General features: G+C 37.7%; 1 protein-coding gene across 4 annotated transcripts in view; it reads left to right on the forward strand.

Moving 5' to 3' along the window:
- Positions 1–22,825, forward strand: part of FGF12 (fibroblast growth factor 12) — a 558,339-nt gene that overhangs the window by 281,016 nt on the left and 254,498 nt on the right. The gene's annotated exons all lie outside the window — the stretch shown is intronic.

Here is a 22,825-nt window from a genome sequence, read left to right on the forward strand (position 1 = left end):
TCCCATGTTCCCACTTGCCCTTTCACATAGATCTCCTTTTCCTATGCTCTACCACCAGCTACTCTCATGGTTTCCAAGGACTCTGCTCATTAACTTTTCTGCCCTGTTACTCTCATTGTTTGTACACTCACACTTACTTTTGCCACAGTGAGGGGAAAACATAGCATCTACAGTTTGGTCGCAGGGAGGGTAAAGAAAACTTTAGACTTAGAGATTTTCTTGGCAGGCCTTTCTGAAGCTGATTCTCTTATCTGGCTCTTAATTCAAATGGCTGGTCTATAATGTATGTCTGTTTACAAAGGGAAATTGGATCCCTGGAGTTTCAGAGTGATTCCTCCCAGCTCAAGCCAGGCCAGTGTCCCAGCTTGAGAGAATAAAAGCAGAATTGCCCAGGTCTGTGCCTCCACCAGACTTTATTGATCTTCTGGGTATGGCCTGCTGGGTCATTTGTAATCTGCAGATATTCTGTCCATACTGTGGATGACTGGAAGGAAATGCTGCCCAGAAAGAAAGCTTCCATTCTGTAATTAGTGGACTCGTTTAGGTTGGGTCTTTGCAACTCTGTGATATTGTCCTGGGTTCCAGGAATGAGGCATATGGGCCAGGTTCAATTGGGGTGAAGAAAATGCTTGGAAAGTTTAGACAGTTGGGATCAACAATTAATTTAGAAATTTGGGATTAAGTCTTGTGAAGAAGCCATCTCATCTCATTTTTCCATTGGGTTTTCATGACATTATTTTCTTTGTAGCGGGCTTCTTTTCTTATTCTGTGATGTTGATAAAATAGTAAATTTCAGGAGTAAACCAAAATCATTATGATTCCAAGGCAGGAGCTACTAAAGTCTCTGTTATTTTGCATCCAATTAATTTCATAAGTTGAAGCTTTATACAAAAACCAGAGTTGCCTCTGCACAGTGAATAATTTGCATTAGGGGAAAATAAACTTCCTGGTATTATGCAGTAATCCTTTGGGGGCCATCTTCTCTCAGGGCTTATGTAGTTTACAAGGAACTTCAAGCCTCTGAATTCAATGTGATTCTTATGTCTCAGTCTCTGAAGTATGTTCTTGCACTGTAGTTAGGATAATTACATGATATTTGTGAATAGATCTTAGCCTCCTCAGTTCAAAACTAGCTAATAAAAATGACAGATGGATTATATGTATGAACGGATAAGGTAAACTCACCTCATCTTTGTTGAAGTTGATTTGCAGATGAGCTGTTTGCATGGCTTACTTTTGCATAGGGAAATTGCTTCCTGTGGCCCTTTTCTTAGCATCTCATTAGACAATAGAGAATTTGAGGGAATTGCTGAGTTTAATGTTTTCTTTAGTGTTCATTTAATCTACTCCTCTTTCTCATCTACTTAGTGTACATCTTGGCAGAGAGGATCCTGACTGGTGACTTCCTTTAGCAAAAGTGTCACAGTAATAATCTGGCAGAAAGATGACAATACCTGTTAAGACAGGCCCAATGCAAGGGTAACATGCATGTATCTGTACACCAGGAACTTCAGTTTGCTGCTGCTTATCTTAGAAGAATGTGAGTGTGGGGTACCAGAAAGCTTTCTGGGAAGACAATAGTGTGCTATCATCTTTACTAACAAAGCCAAATAACTGAGCTTCTGATTTGCTGTCAGCAACCATGATTCACGTAACAGGGCATGAGCCTATTTATAGGGAGATAGCACTTTCCACATCTCAATTTCAGAGAGAATTCTTTAACTGGATTGGGAGGAAGTTGCTAAACACCAGAAAGAAAAACTATTTGAGAGCTTACCTGTTTTATAAGGACTTTGATATTATGTTCATTTAATATTTAAGTTATTATTCAACTCACTAACACATATCCTTGTGAACTCCAAACTGAATCACCAGTGGTACAGTGGTCACATTCCGTTGCCCAGACTTTCCAAGGATTGAGGCTGAGACAGTGAAACTAAGCCAAGTATTGAATGGGAAAGACCACGGTTGTATATCTGATTTCAGGTCTGACACATTTAGTGTCTCTCAATCTCTTGTCTTAGCTCACTGAGTTCTGATATGTCCAATACTGAAACTTGATAAATGCAGTGGGAGTGCTGAAATTACATGGTGAAGGTCTCAGCTTTCAGAATTATGATATTGCAGAATGAAAATGTGAGAATTGGCAGGGTGGACCTCACATTACACACTTACAGGGCTATGGTTCACATCAGATACTTTGTGAATGTCATCCCTGGAGCACAATGTGATGGCTTACCTTGGGATTGTGTAGCAAAACTCTAGCTTATATGAGAAATCCTAGAGTCAGAGATTGTGGTTTATACAAGCTTACACAGCTATACTGTGGCAAAATTGGGACCAGAACTAGATCAAATTGATTTTTCTTGCCTGCACTCTTTGCAACACAACACAGAAAAAAAGTATGAAGAACTAAGTGTCCTCTCTCAAAGGAAGGGAATAATTTTGTGTATTTTCTTACCATTAGGAATTATTGTTCTGCTAACATTGTTTTTTTTATTTTTAATATATTTTTTTTTTTTAGAGAGAGAGAGAGAGAGAGAGAGAGAGAGAGAGAGAGAGAGAGAGAGAGAAAGAAAGATGCTATAAGAGTGAAACATCAATCGTCTGCCCCTTGCAAGCCTCCTTTCAGGGATCTAGCCCTGACCAGAAATCAAACTGGTAATCTTTCTGTGCAAGGGATGCCCAACTAACTGAGCCACACTGATCAGAGTATTCTCTTTATTATTTTGTAATTAGAATAGGAATAGGGTGGGATAGAGGAGGTTACTGGTTGAGGGAGACATAGGTTAAGTCAGGCAATTGGGTTCTAAAATGATCATCCTATAGCTAGCATGCATTATAGAAGTAAATCCAATAGTGAAGACATACAGCCAGCATAGGAATACTTAGCTCCCTAGGCATTGTGTGGGCTGTAGCTCTTTTGAAATGAAATGTTGAAAATCTTAAACTGGCAAGTTGGCTGAGGTCATTGAACCATAAAAAAAGCCTTTAGAACATTTCTCTTTTTTCACTTTCTAATATAGGAAGAAGCATTCTTATGGTCATTGTTTGAGTCATTATGTATGTGTGAAATACCTGTATGAGCCAGGCCAGCTAGAATATTTTCTTAAATGTTCATACCACTTAATTTGCTATATCTAGCCTATTAGTGCATCCATGTGAATTACATAGCTTATTCATTTCCTACATTTATTTTACTTTTGAATAGAAATACAAATGATTGACTTTAAAGTGTTTATGTTTTGACTGAGAAGTTACTACAGGTAATGGCTAGCACTCACAATGAAAAGAAGCGTGTTGATAGAATCTCTGAATGTTGGAGCGGCCATGAACCTTGGATGGAGGTCATCCAGTATCACTCTTTAATTTTTCAAATGAATGCCTTACTGGAAAGTACAGAGTAACTAGACAAACCTAAGTCTGTATATTTGAAGTGATTTTGTGTTTTTATTATTTTCCTATAAAATTTAATTTCTCCCCTCAAATTAGAGCATTAAAAAACTCAGCAATCAGAAAATTCATTGGCTAAGTAAATTACATATTTTTCATAAATGAAGTATTTGGCTTTATATGCTCCTCCTTTTTAAAAAGTGCTGTAGTATATTGCCCTGGCTGGTGTGTCTAAGTGGGTTGGAACGTTATCCCAAACGCCAAAAGGTTGCAGGTTTGATTCCCTGTCAGGGCACTTACCTAGGTTGTGGGTTTGTCCCTGATTGGGGCATGTACTGAAGACAACCTGTCCATGCTTCTCTCTCACATCAAAATTTCTCTCTTTGTCTTTCCCGCCCCGCCCCCCCTTCCCCTCTCAAAAAATCAATGAACATATCCTTAGGTGAGGATTTTAAAAATACATATAAATATAGATGATGTAGTATATTTACACTGAGTGGATACAATAAATTCAAGAAGAGATTATAATTTTTATTGCTTTTCATTGTCTATTTTTCTGAGTTTTTGCTTCTACTGTAATCAAATTATGGATATTCAAAATATTTTAGTATTATTCCAACTTGTATTGGTAGATGTATAATATTTAATAGCACACTCATTCAATTTTTTACTATCAAATACATCCTTTTAGATAGAAAATCAAAACTTTAAGAAGAAAACTGATGAAATGGGGAAATGATGCTTACTCATGTTATCTATGGGATATAAATTAGATTTTTAAAATTGAAATAATTTTGGTTCATATACACATCAAGAATAGATTCATATGACAAGTGATATTTTACATGCGTAGCAAGCACTTTTATTGCATTTTCTCTTTTAAAAGTGTGACTCATGTCTGAACTACAAAATCAGCATAATTAAATATTTGTCTTGCTGTTCGTTTAAAAATAACAACAAAAAACAAGCTTTTGTCTTCAGAAACCCACTCTAGAGTTTAAAATGATGTTTTGTATGTGTTTTTAAACCCTTTTTTCTACAGTAGTGCATTTTCGTCAACAAATTATGCTTCTATTGTAAGAACACTATAAAATAGCAGGTACTGCGGTCTCTCCATTTCTCTTTTTTTTTCTTTTCCCTCATCCCACAGAGATCTCATCAAGCCATAACTCAGGATTAAGTCTTTCAAGTTTTAATGAAGTTGATATTCTTGAACAGAAATAGAAAAACAATTTGCAGGAAACGAGGCAGTCTTTGTATTTGAGGACGCAAGAGGAATATTTTTGTAAGACTTTTAGAAATGAAAGCTTTGTGTCATAAAATGATATTTAAAAAAAATACTGGGTTTACTAGGATCATACCACCTTGCTGTTCTAGGTGAGAACATATTTATGCACAGATATTATATACAATGTTGATGTGGTTAGGAAAATTTGTTAATAGTGACTACTTTTTTTTCTTGTCTCTTTCTTGAGTGCTTCATCAAAATGTGTATTTGCTATATATATTTTCCTTCTGGAATTATAATATAAAGGGTGTCCCCCAAAATGTATACACACTTTGCGTGATTATAAAGTCAGTATTTATTAGCATACAGTTCATTTTCAAAATTTAAAAGAATCTACAGAATTGTGTCTGACTGGTTTGGCTCAGTGGATGGAGCGTCGGCCTGCAGACCGAAAAGTCCCAGGTTCGATTCTGGTCAAGGGTATGTACCTTGGTTGCGGGCACATCCCCAGTAGTGGGTGTGCAGGAGGCAGCTGATAAATGTTTCTCTCTCATCGATGTTTCTAACTCTCTGTCCCTCTCCCTTCCTCTCTGTAAAAAATCAATAAAATATATTAAAAAAATCTACAGAATTGAATAAATTTTTTGTCAGTGCCTGTTTTCAAACTGATGACCATTCTGATCCAAGCACTGCTGATAACGGGAAGCCATGCAATAGCAAACATCAAGAATCATTTCATTCGGTAATTGTGCACCCTCAATTCCTTGGCTGTTGCCAGTTTGTACCGTAAACTTTATCTTTTATGTATCCCTATAAAGAAAAGTTCAGTGGCACTTTAGAATAAATTTTCCTTGTTCAAAGCTTAGTCTGGTTTCACCCATTATTTCAAATCAGTTAAACCTGAGAAGTCGTGAAAATTAAGTGAGTTATCAGCTGTTAAAGTGTGTATAAATTTTTGGACACCCTATATTTGATGACTCTGAAAGACAGCCTCATTAAACATAGGGACCCCTGTAATATACTTCATTTTTGGGTTCTATTAATAGCTTACCAATCACACTGCAGAGCTTTACTTGTTGCCCAAAGGAAGATGTGCCTCATCTAAAGGGCTCTGATTCTGAGGCCACCTCCTAAGTGTCTGTGAGGAGGAGCCTTAGGTGCAAAACAACCATGTATAATAATAGCTCCTAAATATAACAACTGACTACTAAATGACTTAACGATGTACAGTTTCTTCACAATTTTTTGTGCCTTTTATATCTTATGTTTTTGTTTGTTTTGAATTTTTATTTATATTTTACTCATTTCTTTTCTTTTCAAAATTAAATTTATTGAGATGAAATTGGTTAATAAGATTATATAAGTTTCAAGTGTACAATTCTATAATACATCATCTGTATAGTGATCCACTGACTAGTTTGTCCCATCTTAGAAATAGGAAAACTAAGCTAAGTGGCAGAAAGACTTGTTTCAGGTTCAAGGAGTCAGGAACTGGCTAAGCTGTGCCATGACATCCAGCCCCCACACTGCGGCTCATCTGTCTTTATCTTCCACCACCTTTAGCTAAGAAGGCTGAATCTGAAAATATCTCACTTGGTTCACAACAGAAATTGTTGTTGGGGGGAATCCAATGAAGGGTTCAAGGAATTGTGGAGTGTGATGACACATTTGCTTTGCTGTGTGTCTGATCTAGAGCCTCCAGAGAGTGTCTCAAGTGAGGAGGAGGGAGGAAGTGGAGACTGATCAAAGTCTTCAGGCCAGAACTGAAGAAACAGTACTGAGGCTATGTTGTTATGTGCTGGTGCCAAGCATCTAGTTGACAAGTCTCTCTCTGCATGCCAGGGGCCTTAGAGCTATCAAGAGGTGCCACTTGGGGCACCTAAGCACTTGCTGCGAGACTTGGGTCCAGAGGGATAGAATTTCTTGACTGTGAACATAAACAATTGCTTCAGATGTTTTTTTAATGTAAAGAGGTTAATAACAGGGTCAGGAGAGCCCTGTAGCATTTAATCTTTTTTTTTTTTTTTTTTTTTTTAAGTTACTGTTTAAGTGACAGTGTACTAGAACAATTAAATACACGGACTTTGGTGTGGAATCTGAATTCAAATATTGGAAATAATATTTGTAATAACATTAGGCAAGTTTCTTAATATCTCTGAGCCTCAGTTTACTGATTTCTAAAATGAAGATATCTCTAGCATTTAGTGAGGAAATGTCCCTCTGAATAAAAGGTTATGTAATACCCAATTTCAATGGAGGAGGGGTGGGGCAGTTCCCACACCAACAGAACTTCTCAGACACCAGCTGGGAGTCTTACAATGAAGATAGTGTCAGATTCCATAGGTTCAAGGCTCAGTCCCACAAGACAACTCCTCCTGCCCTAATCAGACACCTTTCCCAAGTCCAGGCTGTCACCTGTGTTCTAACCAACTATGAATTGGACCCTCTCCTTAGACTTCAGAAGCTAGTTGCAAGTTCAGGTTGTTGCCTCTACTTCTGACCTACTGATTATAAATTAGAGGTTCCCATGATTCCCTTCTCAGGTTCAAGTAATTTGCTAGATTAGCTCACAGAACTCAGAGAAACATTTCACTTACTAGATCATTCCTTTACTATAAAAGAATATAACTCAGGAAGAGCCAGGTAGAAGAGATGCTTTGGGCAAGGTATAGGGACAAGATGTGGAGCTTCCATGCCCTTCCAGGAGCCCCACTCTCCACAAATCTCTTAGTACTCAACAACCAGGAAGCTCTTTGAACTTGTCCTTTTTGGGTTTCTATGGAGGCTTCATTACATAGGCATGATTGAATCATTGGCCACTGGTGTCTGATTCAACCTCCAGCCTCTCTTTCTTCCTTGAGCTGTGGGGTGTACTGAAGTTCCAACCTTTTCATCACTTGGTTGGTTCTCCTGGCAACTAGCCCCTCTCCTTAGTTTTGCTCAAAAAATCACCTAATTAACATAATAAAGACATCCTACCACTGTCATCAATTAGGAAATTCAAGTGTTTTAGGAGCTCAGTGCCAGAAACAGGGATGAAGACCAAATCTATATATATTTCTTATCAATCACATGAGGACATTATTTAAACTGAGTTCTGAAGAATGATGCAGGCAAAGAGGATGGAAGAATGTTCAAGGCAGAAGAGAACAACTTGCATGAAGATCAAGGTGAAAAGGAGTTCAGTGCTTTTGAGGAAATTGAAGGACAGCTTGAATAATGAGAGCAAGGGACACAGGTGATGTTGGAAAGATTGTCAAGGTCATAGTTGTGCAGGAGCTTAAAATTCTTTGAAGGGATTTCAAATTTTAATCTAGGATCCAAAGAAGAGTTAGAAGTAGGGGGATGATATAATGTGACTTGGATTTTTAAATAAATGCTATGGCTTTGGAGAGGAAAATGGATTGCAAGGGAGCCCTAATAAAAGCAAAGGAATAAAAAAGCTTGGAGGCATCAGTCTGGCAAGCAGTTCTCAAAGTATGGTACAGAGGTTCTGGGGCAACTTGCAAACCTTTCAGTGTGTCCACAAGGTCAAAACCATTTTCATAATAACTTTTAATAATTATTATTATTATTATTTGCCTTTTTTTACTCATTCTGTTATAAGTGTTTATTGGAATTTCCAGAAACCCTATGATATATCCACAATCTAAAAGGGCTATTCTAATTTCCCTCCTTTTCCAACCACATATAAGGTTATATTTTCATACTTAAACCAAAACAAAGTATAGCAGGAGATTAAATACAGAAGCAGCCCTAATCAGTTTGGCTCAGTGTATAGAGCATTGTCCTGTGGACTGAAGGGTCCCAGGTTCTATTCTGGTCAAGGGCATATACCTTGGTTGTGGGCACATCCCCAGTAGGGGATGTGCAGGAGGCAGCTGATAGATGTTTCTCTTTCATTGATATTTCTAACTCTCTTCCTCTACCTCTCTGTAAAAAAAAATCAATAAAATATATTTAAATAAATAAATAAATACAGACGCAGACTTGATAATCTAGTTGATTTCTATTGTCAGACATTAAAGAGATTTACAAACATATCAATTACTTTTCACTCATTTTTTTTCTTGTTTTGGAAAATAAGACATTTTGATTCATTAAAACATGATATTTACAGTATATAGTAAACATTTACTTGGCTTATAATATTTATTAAGATATAATTTACATAAATAGCATTTCATATTTTGTGGCTCTTATGCCAAAAATAATGATTCTGCCCAGCCAGTGTGGCTCAGTGGTTGAGCATCAACCCTTGAACCAGGAGGTCACTGTTCAATTCCAGATCAGGACACATGCTCGGATTGGTGGCTTGATCCCCAGTAGGGGGTGGGCAGGAGGCAGCCTCTCAATGATTCTCTCTCATCATTAATGTTTCTGTCTCTCTCTCCCTCTCTCTTTCTCTCTGAAATCAATAAAAAAAATATGTATTATAAAAAAATAATGATTCCGTTTATGAATGCCTTTAATGAATGGGATAATTATTTATGATGCAAGGAACACATTCATGAGGCCCAGAAACTGTGTACACAATTTTCATTATAATGATGATTCCTTCCTTTTTCTTATTGTTAAATCTTCCAAGTGTTTAATGGTGTCCAAAACCTGAGCCTCTTTATGTGATATGCCTGTGTGCCTCATCTTCTTATCATGCTGGTTCCTAAGGACAGGACCTGTGCCATGTTCCTCACTATATTCTCTGTGCTTAGCATCCTGCTTGTGTCACTGCAGGTCCTCCATCGCTGGTAAATAAATGAGTAAATGACAAGCTGACTCAGTGAATCATACTTTTACAGCAAGAGGAAGAAGAAGAGGATTCTTACTAGTAAGTTAGTGTCTCCAATTTTCACATGAGGATGCTGAGGTCTAGCAAGCCTGGAGCTTCCCGAGAGCTTCTCAAGTTTACAAGATTAGTTCAAAGTAGATTCTGAGTTTGAACTCAGGCTTGTTTTTCCTAATCTGCTTGTTTTGTATACTTTGCCAGCACTGGAAATGGACCTCAGTTTCTTTCTATGAAAAACAGGAAAACTATATTAAAGGATATTGAAGGGCCTTCTAAGCATGAAAAGCCATTAAAATAGCCCCCTCTCCCAGGAGACACACTCATGATGAGAGACATGAAATACTCATCTGCTTCCTGCTTCCTACTTACAAAGGAAGTATACAATTTTTTCCAAGTCTGCTGTTTAGGATATTCCCAATTGTATTCCATGGTTTAATGACCTGCAATGTACTATTAAACATGTATTTGTCTAATATATCAGTCTTTATTTCTTTTGACCTCAATTTAGGTCTATTCCCTTCCTTCAAAGATTAATAATTAAATCCAACATGCTTTAGTGTTTTAGACATTTTTAAGCCTAAAATAAAAAAGGGATTGAAACAAAATGTGAAAGAGATTCGAGAGAGAAAAACTATGAGATTGTTCAAGTTATTATACAAGGAAAATGACTAATAATGTCTAGAATATATATTGTTATTGCTACTAGTGATATAAATGTTATTTTTTAATATGGGAATTCAAAAGATGACCCTGATCTCCTTCACAGTGCCCTACAATCATCTAATACCCCTCAAATAATTAAAAACCTGGGATAAAATTTAAATAAGTACTAAAAGCAGGGAACTATATTCAAATTTCCTGGTTAGAATAAGTGTCAGATTCTGTTTTGAGATAAATAGCTCTAGCTGAGTTGTCCACATAATATTCATTCCACTTGTGATGTTATGTTGGGGAGAAGACTTTAAGAAAGGATAGCCACCCAAAATCACCTAAAAAGGCTAGAGCAGAAAAAAAGGTTTGTTAGTATATGAGAAATTAATACAAAATGATGGCAAATAATAAAAATTTCCAATTCCAAGGAAATTTAAGTCACTATGGAAAGAGTTAAAGCTGTGGTGTTGTCATGTTTTATTGCTTTAAAGGAAGACTGCCATGGATTTTTTGCAACCGGAGCATAGTCATGAGGAGGTGGGCAAGTGGTGTAAGAGGTGATGGTCCAGAAGCTCAGAATTTTAGGAAAGGAAATTGCATTGAAGAAACACATGTTTCCTCTACAGTCCTCTTTCTGTGGGATATCCCATTGGAGCTTGGAGAAGATTTACCTTCTTTCCCAGAACAGTAGAGAGGGTTCCTGTTTGCCTCCTTGCTGAACCTGTCCTTCCCCAACAGATCCCAGGGCTGGACCATTATCCTCTACAGCTTTTGCTTAGTCAAGCAATTGGCAGCATCTTGGCTGGGCTGCCTCCACATTCTGCAGCTATGGTATCCTGAGAGGTCTGCATACTCCTCTCTCTTTACCTACAGGTCAAGAGGAAAGCAGCACCAAGAAAGAGAGTCACTTTAAAATAATGCTTTTCCTAGTGTTTACAAAAAAAAAAATCCCTTCTTTGAGGTGTTCATGAGCTGCATTTCTGGGTTACTATTTGGCTTCTACAATTAGAGTTCCATTGATATGGTTCTGTTAATGGAACCACTGTCTTGGTTGGGAACCTGAAGATGGAGATTCCAATTGGCCAGTGTGGCTCAACTTACGAACCAGGAAGTCACAGTTTGATTATGATCAGGGCACATGCCCAGGTTGCGGGCTCGATCCCCAGTGTGGGGTGTGCCAGAAACAGCAGATCAATGATTCTCTGTCATAATTGATGTTTCTATCTCTCTCTCCCTCTCCCTTCCTCTTTGAAATCAATAATAAAAAACATATATTTAAAAAATATGGAGTTTCCTTGGCTGTCTTGTTACTTGCACCTAAACCACACTCCTGCCCACTCTCTTTCTCAAGCTCGGCAACCACTTTCAGTCTGAAGCTTGTTTCCATGGAGCTGGTGGGGGAGGCTGGTGAGTCTGGAGAGCAGCAAGCTTCATGATCCTTGATTCATTATTTGAATAAAGACAATGCCTACAATTTTTATTAAAAATTCCTGTTAGAATTGGCACTTTAAGACTTTGCCTCATGCCATTGCATATATGCACTTGAGAATGAGTATCTATGGCCTCAACCTTGAAATGTCCACCTAGTGGGGTATACAACTTAACGTGTGGTGGGTTTGAATTGGAAAACTCAGGGCTCATTATACTTACCTTATGGAGGGGGAACAGAGACTTCCAAGGTGTAAGTTAGGTTATTTCACTGGAAAAGGGGAGCAAGCACTGGAACTCAGCATAAGCCAATGCCTTACGGCTACACCACAGCTGTCTCTCGTGGGATGTTGTGAGATGCTGGTAGCAAGATCTATTAGTCCATTTTTGGTCTTGAGCAATTAAAATGTGGGTAGTCCCCTTTAAATATCTGTAGTCAAGTTATATTGCCAGACATCTATCAAATATTTGTTTGTCGTGTGCTTGGGAACAGGATATAGCAATAATGAGGAAGTCCCTGTTTTTTCCTGTGGGGCAGTATATAATTAAGATTTGTTAACTCTGGCCGGATTTGTTTTACTATGTTCCAAGTTGTAGTTTTGCTGTGTTCTTTTGGACAGTTTCTCTTTTAACGTCTATATTTCAAGAAAAGCAGTAATTCCTTCATTTAAAAAAAAAATAGCCACAGTCTGTCTTTTAAAAATACATGTGTGGCCTGGCTGGAAGCAGGCTGTTTTAAGATATATTATCAACATGAATAGGCTGCACAATGACGATTTTTTTTTGTCCACCCCTTCTCTAACCAACGCTCTAGCCAACCCCAGACTTGTTGACATTCATAGGACATTTACTGCATCTCTCCATTTCACTTCCTTTAGTTTGCAGTTGTTTCCACCAGGGATGCCCTTAACCTCCACACCTAGTTTTACTTACCCAGACACAGCTCCTCATTTAATTACCCTGCTGCAGTCCTGCCTGTGCATTGTTCGAAGCCCAGCTCAACTCCAGTCTCTTCTGCCAGATCTCAGATCCTCCCAAGTACAATGAATCACTGCCTGCCCCAGGCTCCATTTGGCTTTATAATTGTATCCTCTGCAGTTCAGTCTGTTTTGTGTTGTAATTAGTGTATAAGTGCATGTCTCTGCCTTTGGAGTGTGAGTTCCCGGAGGAAAAGGATCCTATCATTTCCATGCTTTCTACATAGTAGGTGGTCACAAATAGCTCCTCAAAACGAAATGAATTCTGCCCATGGCATTAGTACTAGTCAAGCTCCCAGGGAATTTCTGCCCAAATGTGAACATGCTGAGAAAGAAAAGGAATTAGTGTATGAGGCTAATATTCATTTACTTTCATTTGATATTAACATACCAAAATATCATAAATCCATTTTCATTTGATATATAGCCAGTAGATAAATAGAATCTCAAGCCTCCCCTTCTTCCCCAACCTAACTTCCACTTGCAAGCCCTGTTTCACTCAGCATACTTTTCTCTTTCTCGGCAGAGTGACTACTTATAAAGGGGGTAGTTTCTATGGGAATGATCAAAGAGGGATCATCTTTATATTAATTGATGTCTTTACCTCAGAAACCCAGGGAAAGTGAGTGGTGTACCAATGTGGGAAAGGGCCCATTTCTATTTTGACTGCCTTTGGTTTCTTAACATTGGGTTAATGATAAATAACCTTTGCCATTGATTTCAAATTCAACCATGCCTGGTCCTTACATTTACAGTTGAAACCAACAAGTCATTTTAGTATTAAATACCCTTGAGGGAACATATTCACTCTGGTTTTACTTTCCTTGGTAAAGTTCCAAGTGATGGGGGAATACAGTATTGATTGGGTCTAATGAAAAAGCTTTTTTCCTGTCAACTCTTTATTACCTCATTGGCTTTTCTTCTTTCCTCTTCTCTTACTCGGAAAGCTATTGATAGCACCTTTAAGTAAGTCTTCGGTGTATGCTACAGTCTGTTGTGTTTGTTCTATTGCTTGCTTTGAAACCTAGCCTTTTTCTTGGAAAATATGAACAAACAAGGCCTTTGATTCAGTCTCAGGTAACAGTGTTATAGAAATGACATTGGACTTGAAGGCAGAGTCTTTTTGACCTTGGGGAAGTTCCTTCAGTGCAATTTTCTCATTTTCAGAATAAATATCAGATGGTTTCTGAGATTTCTTTAAGCTTTATCATTCTTGATGTATATTTCTGGTACTAAAACTTATGGAGGAAAAGTGGTTGGATTTTAAGATATCTGTATGTCGGATATAATAAAATAGCATAACAATACATTGGATATGAAATTCTAGAAGATTTGACAATTATATAAAATGAAATAGCAAAAAATTAACAAATACATTTTTGTTTAACTTCTCTCTTCTATATTCCTTGTTTGTTCTTAGATCCTTTAATGTAATTTAACACAAATGGACTGTATTTCTGAATTTTCCTTGTAGTATTTAGTTTTTAGCATTCCATTGTGCAATCAGTGTAGACTATTATGTAAGTTTGAACTTCAGCACTGAAGTGATTTAATAAGATGGTGGAGCATATTCTGTTCTGTTTATTACTATTGCAGCCTTAAGATAACATAACAATACAGAATAGACAGCAAAAGGAGTCATGTGATATTGAGTGAAAGTTGAAGGATTATTTCTGAATAAGCTAATATGAAATGTGTTTCACAACAATTTTAGATTAAACAGTGGAAATCTGGTATACTATAGAGTGCCATAAGAATTGGGTTGGTATTATAGAGGAAAGTCATTGGTATTATAGAGGATAGTAGTTCTTAATTATTAAGTTTTTAGATTTCCCAGGCCTTGGTAGGTAGACCTTGGTATACACCTTATTGATATATTTTCCACCAAGACATTATCAATAAAGGAAGATACTGAATATCACCCTTGTCATACTCTTAGGAGTCATTACATTTATATTATGGACACTTGCTGAGGTTTAATTGTGCCTAATAATGGTAAAATCACAAGATTTAGAAAGGAGCAATATAATAAAAATATTGCCTAAAATGTGATTTTAGGGTTTCTTTGATTTTCATTTATGTATTGTATCTGTTCTTATGGGTATTATTGGTATTCAACCTTTCTCATCTTTAGTTTTTTCCATTTTTTATTTGTGCAATGTGGTGACAATATACATAGGGGGAAATTCATTTTTATCTTTTAAAGCACTGATCATGTTATTTCACCAAAAATAACATAGATGCTCTATGAACATCCATCACTATAGTCATCTTCTTATATAGACTGCTAGAGGCCCGGTGAATGAATTTGTGCATGGATAGGGTCCCTCTGGGTGGCCTGCAAAGATCGGGCTGAAACCCGCAGTCCAACGCCGCCTGCAACTACTACCCACTGCTCCCGCTTATCCCATCACCACTGTGCCTGCCATAGCACCGCTTGCTAGCCATGAGCCCTGCATCTGGCGCCCTCCCAAGGGGAGTGGCCTGTGGGAGTGGGCTGAAACCGGCTCTCCAACATCCCCCAAGGGGTCCCAGATTGCAAGAGGGCACAGGCCAGGCTGAGGGACCCCATTGGTGTAAGATCGGGTGGGGAGGGACCGTGGGAGGGCTCCAGGGCATGTCTGGCCCATCTTGCTCAGTCCCGATCAGCTGGACCCCAGCAGCAAGCTAACCTACCAGTCAGAGCAACTGCCCCCTGCTGGTCAGTGCACGTCATAACGACTGGTCGACCAGTTGACTGTCTGCCCCCTGGTGGTCAGTGCACATCATAGAGAGTGGTTGGGCAGCCTCAGTGTATCACTAGCATATTACGCTTTGATTGGTTGTTGGGTTGTTCTCCCGTTCGATCTATTTGCATATTACCCTTTTATTATATAGGATTGATCCTTTGGGAAATCTGAGTTTGTCAGGTGAACTTTTTTGACTCAGCTCTATCCCAAAACTTGGGTAGACATAGGTAGGACATATGCAGAATTAAAGAAAATATTATATACATTAATATTGTAATCATAGAATCTCAGGATTATAAGGGACTTTAAAGATCATCTAACTTGATATTTGATACTTAGACTCTATCACCATTGTTCATTTATTTATATTTTCATACAAGTTTTGACACACATCCATTGTCTACTTGTAATCTATACTCATAATCTATCTAGTACCATGGTATGGGACATCAGAGAAAAAGCCAGGTCTTTTTCATAAGGAGGTTGTGGGTTCATAGGAAATACAGCACACCAGGAATTTCACATGTAGTCCATCTTTTCACTTGAACAGTTTTAGAGTTCTTTAGTTATCTAGTTTATTTTCATTTCTTTATCTGTGCTGTATGGTTACAGTATACATAGGGAAATTAAGTTTTCTCTTTGAAATATTGACCACATTATTTCATTAAAAATAAGCTTTGTCTATCCCCTAAATTTCAAGTCTAACACAAAGTACCTTTTAGGATTTATAGCACCTAAAAAAGATTCATAGCATCTAAAACTGCATGACATGCTGGTGATCCTGATTATGTGTCTCTGGACAAGCTCCAATTTATCAATATCAATGTACAGAAGCTTGTAATAATCCAGATTTGGGCTAATAAACCCTGAGTAAAATGCCCTCAGTCTAGTTCAGAATTTCTGTGAGGTGTTAAAGAGGTCACTTTAGCCCTCTGCACAGTCATATTTGATTAACTTCCTGTGACTGCTGTTTAAACTGTGTTTTGAGAAAATAACTTTATAATTTCACAGTAGGCATTTTCTTATTTTTCTTATGCTAACCAAACTCTTAGGATTTTTTCTGAGAGATTTTTGCCTGCATTCTAAATGAAGTCTCCAATTGTCCAGACTCATCTAAATTGATTGAGGCACTTTCACAAGTAGATTTCAACATAATGTAAACTATATGCTCCAAGGTCTTATTGTGTTTAATTTTAAGAGTTTTGAATACATCTTTGTTCACAATTTCACAGTTATAGTCTATGCAGTAATATAATGGAGATAGTAGTTCTTATTGTCTTTTTGGTGCTCATGCAAGTCCCATTCATCACATTTAGTCATGTACCTCATTGATTTGACCTCTGCAAAGTTTCATTCCTTCATTTATTCATCAGGCACTAACTGAGGACTTTCTGGGAACTATAAGGAATAGAAAATGAATCAGGTATAGTCACTAACATCACATAAACTGAAAATCTTAGTTTCATATTATCCTTTTTCCATCCCTACTGTCACTGCCAAGATTTAGGAGCTTCTTGTGACAACCTAGAATGTTATAATCTCCCATCTAGTGTCTCATTCCCTTTTCTAGAATCCCTGATCATTCCTTACACAGAAATTTTCAAAAACATATTTAATATTGTGTTAGCTCCACAGAAAAAACATTTATAGCTTCCTAATTGCTTTCAAAAGCACCTTTAAATGGCTTAACAGTGGCTATGACTTCCTGAGATCTTGTTCTATCAATCTCTTTATCCTCTCTGAGTTAGTGAATTTATCAACAGCCCCTGCAATGAGTGCCGCATTAGAGCCAGGCCAGGGACATGAGAAGGATTTCAATAGGAGTAAACGTGGGCGGTAAGCACATGAACAAAGGAATAGAGATGGGAAACTGTATGGTTGCATGTCCCAGTACTTTTGTTTTTTTTTCACTTTGTGAATTCAATTAAACATTAAGCACTCAGAAAGCTTAGTTTCCTTTTTAAAATCTAGGATTAAGAAAGAGGAAGTTCTCATGCTGAAGGTATAGCATTAGAATACATGTAAGCAGTTCCCAACCTTCACCTTGAGGAACTGCTCAGTCCAAATGATCCCAGATCTCAGAAAAGTGTGGAATAGATGTTAAATTAAGTTTTTCCCCTTTTATTAGTCATTTAATTATGTTTCATTATAAGATTATTTCTTCTTTTTTGTTGGTTGTCTTCTTCTTCTTCTTCTTCTTCTTCTTCTTCTTCTTCTTCTTCTTCTTCTTCTTCTTCTCCTTCTCCTCCTCCTCCTCCTCCTCCTCCTCCTCCTCCTCCTCCTCCTCCTCCTCCTTCTTCTTCTCCTCCTCCTCCTCCTCTTTTAATAATCAGGTATCACAGACATCAATATCAGGAAATAATTGACAAAAGTTTGACACTGCTTTATATTTCCTAAGATAATAGTAAAAGTTTTAGCTCATTCTGTTTTTCTTTTTTTTTTCATGTATCATTTTAAGAAAACTGAATATTTTAAAATACATTTTCCAAACTTGAGTACTTATTTATATAGTATTTCAGTCTGATAACATATAGCAAGTTGCTTTAAAAAATGTGAAATATCTGAAAAACATAAAGACATTTGTGATGTTTTTAATTAAAAACCAACCTTCATTCCAACACTTATTCCTTATCACTGTATTAAAATTATGTGTTTGTATGTCATAACTCTCCCTTTATAGGTTGATTTGAATTAGTGCATGATTTCCAATTATAGTCCTCATAATACCTGGTGTATCTGACATTTCATAATATTTCACTAAAATATTATATATGTCAATTTCTATAACTTCACATATTTGTTTTTTATTTTTAAATATGTTTTTATTGATTTTAGAGAGAGAGGCAGGGAGGGAGAGGGATACAGAAACAGAAACATCAATGACCGGCTGTCTCCTGCATGTCCCCTATTAGGGATTCAGCCCACAATTTGGGAATCTAACTGGTGACCTCTTGGTTCATGAGCTACACCAGCTGGGCAACTTCACATATTTTAAATAAAATGTACTATATATTCTGATACCTTCTAAAATAATTCATTTTTTTGTAGTTGAAATTCCATTACACTGATTTGGATTGTTTTTCTCTTTGCTTATTTTCATAAGCACTTATGTTTTAGGCACTTTCAATTACATAAAATGAGTCATGCAATTTCTGTTTTGTTACTCTACTTACTGAAAATAACTCTCCTAATTTATTGAAAGAATGAAGTAAGTCATAAAATAAAATCTATTTAAAAATTATGAAAGATTATTTAAGTAGAACTTGGTTTTGAGAATTTTTTTATTAGTAAGCCATTTTCCTTCTCCAAATTAATTTAAAAAAAAGACATTCTTGGATGTCTAATCATCTAACAATATGGCTAGACATACTTTCTTCCAGTTCAATGAATCTTAAAATTCTAAGCTTCTGAGTGAATCCTAATGGTCTTACACTTGTCACATCTGTTCTGTGAAATCACAAAAGGGCCAACTATGAGGTGTCATTGGAGATCCTCCTCTGATATATCATCATGAAATATTAACCAGCTCCTCTGTAGGGCTTTCCCACGGGCAGGCCTTCCAGGGAACATTCAGATTCACTAGTAATAATGGTATCTGATTACAATCCTTGGATCTGCAGTGCAGTCATCCCACATCTGAGACAGGAACACTTTCTTTCTCAAACACAGAGCAGATTCTTGCTAGCAATTGCTCTTTTTCATATTCATTTCATTGTTATTCATATTATTGTTACAGAATTATGTGATGTCCTATAATTAGCTACTATGAGCATCTGCAGTATTTAGAGATACCAGAGCATATGTCAACCTTATGGAAGACAATCTACACTAATAAAAGAGAAAGATGCAAATTGACCGTACCTTCGCAACACCCACCAGCCAATCAGGAGTGAGTATGCAAATTAACCAGACAAAGATGGGAGGTTAATTTGCATACACAGACATCAAGTGGCTGGGGGCGTTCCACACTGCCCCAGCCTCTCTGGGCCTCTGGGCTGTGTGGGAAGGCAGAAAGCCAGCTCCTGCTGGAGCAAAAAGGTGGCTCCAGCTGGAGCAAAAAGGTGGCTCTGGCTGGAGCGAAGGCGGTGCCGGCAGCCAGGGGAAGGAAGGCCCATTCTTGCATGAATCTTCATGCATCAGGTCTCTAGTAAAGTTTATAAAGGCACTAGCCCTGTACCTGAAGCATAATTAAGTGCTCAGTTCTATTTAGGTTCTTTTTTTGACTCCCAGGGTTTGACTCTAATTCCAATGTTCTTTCCACTACACAAGGTTGTCTCTCCCAGTAGCCTCTTCATTAGGTAGATCAGAAATAGTTTTATTTCTGCACTTATCCAATTGGCCATTTTTAATTTGTGTTCTTTACATACTAGTACTTCATGGTTTCTGTTTATACATTGCCATGTATGTAGAAATATGAAAAGAAAAATTATATAAATCACTTCTCATAATGATTATATCAGAGCCTTTTTTAACTTTCACATTCACTTTTATTCTTCTGAATTTCAGTGGATGATAGGACTTTATCATCAATAAATCATCAATTTTTGTCTATAATTAAATTAAGAAAATGAGAAAAGTAATTTTAAAAAATATGTATTATTGATTTTAGAGAGAGGTAGGAAGTGGGATAGGGATATAGAAAAATTGATGAGAGGGAAAGACATGGATGAGTTGTCTCCTGCATCCCCCCCTCACTGGGGATTGTGCCTACAACCCAGGCATGTGCCCTGACCAGGAATTATAGTGAGGACCTTTGCTTCATGGGTTTATGCTCAACCACTGAGCAACACTGACCAGGCTGAGAAAAATAATTTTTAATAAGATTTGAATGTTGTTTTTGAGGGTGAGATGTATAAGCATTGCATCCTTGAGTCGTAAATTAGTCAGAACTTATGGCAGATGAAATTTGTGTAGAGAAAAATGAAATAGGACACTAACAGTAATTTTTACAAATTGTATTTTAGATATGTTCCTGAGATACACTGCAGCTAGAATATTGTTTGAATCTGCAATGCATATACATACTTACACACTAACAGATGTGTGAGTAAATGAACTATTAAAATATATACAGATCCATTCAAAACCCAGATAGCAATATGTATTTAAGTCAGATTGGAACTGTAGAATTAGCTCAGGAGAGAAGGTAACTAGGTTCATATTCAGACAATGTCTGAACAAATAAAGGTCCTCTTCATTTATTCATCCCATACTGAAAGCTTATGATGTGCTAGTAAATGGGTTAAGTAACAGTTAATTATAGTTAATTACTTCACCTTTCTTTTTTTAAAAAAATATATTTTTATTGATTTCAGAGAGGAAGGAGAGGGAAAGAGAGATAGAAACATTAATGATGAGAGAGAATCATTGATTGGCTTCCTCTTGCATTACCCACACTGAGTATTGAGCCTGCAATCCGGACATGCAGGGAGGAACTGGATGTGCCTTGACCGGGAATCAAACGCTGACCTCCTGATTCAGAGGTCCATGCTCAACCACTGAGCCACAGCCAGCTGTGCATATTCACCTTTCTTAGCCTCAGTTATCTTATTGTTAAAATAATCAAATAAGTAGGCTAATGAGTGTTCTAAATCTTAGACAGGGGCCTTTGTCCTGAACTCTGCTCTGGTTCATGTCCACCTGGAGCCCATGCTTCTTCATTCTACACTATCTGGAATCCCTAGAATACTCACCCAACTGCACTGAGCTCTTTTCAGGAGCTGTGTGGGCCTTTTCCCAGGTAAAATTGCACTGCAGGAGGTGTACCCATAAACTTGAAGGGTCACCAAGGCTGCAGGAGGTGTGGATGGTATTTACACATGGAGGCTCCTGTGTCCATGTGAATATATATCAGGCCCCTGTCAGTATGGGTTGGCTGGAGCCTGGGGTGGGAAGATTAGGTGTGAGCTATGAGCTGGGGTACAAGGTTTCTCAGTACTGCTCTTTTTGGCAAAATGTTCTGAGAAATTTAAGTTTGACCTTGGGTTTCTGAGTCACTAAGAAGGTATAATTTTCAGGTAGCAAAACCAAATATGTTTTATTAAATAGTTTGTTACCTTGATTTATAAATTTAAATATCAGACACGTGGTATATGGGTTTCTTGCTTTGAGCCCTGCAAATATTAGGAGTGGGTTTGAGTAATATCTACCTTAAAGGTATATCTCATGGAGCATATAGGATACATATATGTCCTTTGTATTCTAATCTATATAAAACTTATATTAGAAAACATCTGCATAAATTTAGAATATGTTATTACTATATCATAACATAAAAATAAATAGTAACAGAAGGTGCCCAGTGGTCATGATACACTTGATAATTTGCATATAATCTTAGTACGTAGTGCTCAGGACCTTATAGGAACTCATTGCCACAGCCACAGTGAAATTTGTTAAACATGACAAGCCCATTCACATCTGTGTCTTTGCACATGCTTTCTGAAAAAAAAATTCTTACATCTTCTTCTTGAATCAATAAATCTATCTTCTATCATCTATTGCTACTCTATACAGATGAATCTACACTAATAAAAGAGAAATATGCAAATTGAGTGTACCTCCGCAACACCCATCAGCCAACCAGGAGTGAGTATGCAAATTAACCCAACAAAGATGGTGGGTTAATTTGCATATACAGGCGTGGAGCGGCCGGGCAGGGCGGGATGCCTGCTATTAGGGGGAGGGCGGGGGGCGGAGGGAGCTACAGGAGCGGCGCTCTGCCGGGAGTGAGGACTTGCAGGGTCCCGGCGGCCGGGAACAAGGACTTGCAGGGAGCGAAGCCAGAGGAAAGAAGGTCTATTCTTGCATGAATCTTTGTGCAACGGGCCTCTAGTACATTATAAAGCAAAGAGTCTAAGTGACTTGCACAAAATCACAGTGTTAGTTCTCCTGACATTAAAACTCTTCTAGCCTGACATAGGGATACATAGCTAATTGGTCTTCCAGTCTATCTGTGCAGATGGTGCTCCGAATGACACCCCTGGAACTAGGCAATGGGACATTTGTAGTGACTAAGTGAGGAAGTCATTACTCAGACTGTGTGTGTGTGTGTGTGTGTGTGTGTGTTTCCCCAGAATTCTCAAATATGTATTGGAAATCTTGAGAATTACCTGTTATAAAGAGGAGCCACCATATTTGGGAGCTCCTCCATACTTTTATATCTGAATAAGCAAATAGACACCTACTTTATCTTTTCCTCCTAGCTGAGACTAATCTGTATTCTAAATTGCATCCCCTTCTACTTTCATAGGAAGTTCACTTTATCTTAACTCCTCTCTCAAGGATTCTTGTTGTTTTCAATTTTATAGGCTCAAATCTTTCTTTTTACATTTAAAAAATTGTTTTTAGTTTTTTAGTGTTGAGACATTTATATAACTTAAGAAGTGATCACCCTGATAATTTTAGTACCCATCTGGCACCATACCTAATTATTACAATACTGGAGGCCCGGTGCACAAAATTCGTGAACAGGTGTGGTCCCTAGGTCTGGCCAGCGATCGAAGTGCGAACATCTGTCATGGAAAGGCAGGTTCCAGCTGACCTCTGAGCCATGGGCAGCACCTGGGACCTCGCGCCCTCATGCGCCTCCCTCTGCCTGAGTCATTGGGCCCCCGCCTGGCTCTCTCAGCAC

This window comes from Plecotus auritus, assembly GCF_963455305.1.
Source record: "Plecotus auritus genome assembly, chromosome: 2".
NCBI classification, from domain to species: Eukaryota; Metazoa; Chordata; class Mammalia; order Chiroptera; family Vespertilionidae; genus Plecotus; species Plecotus auritus.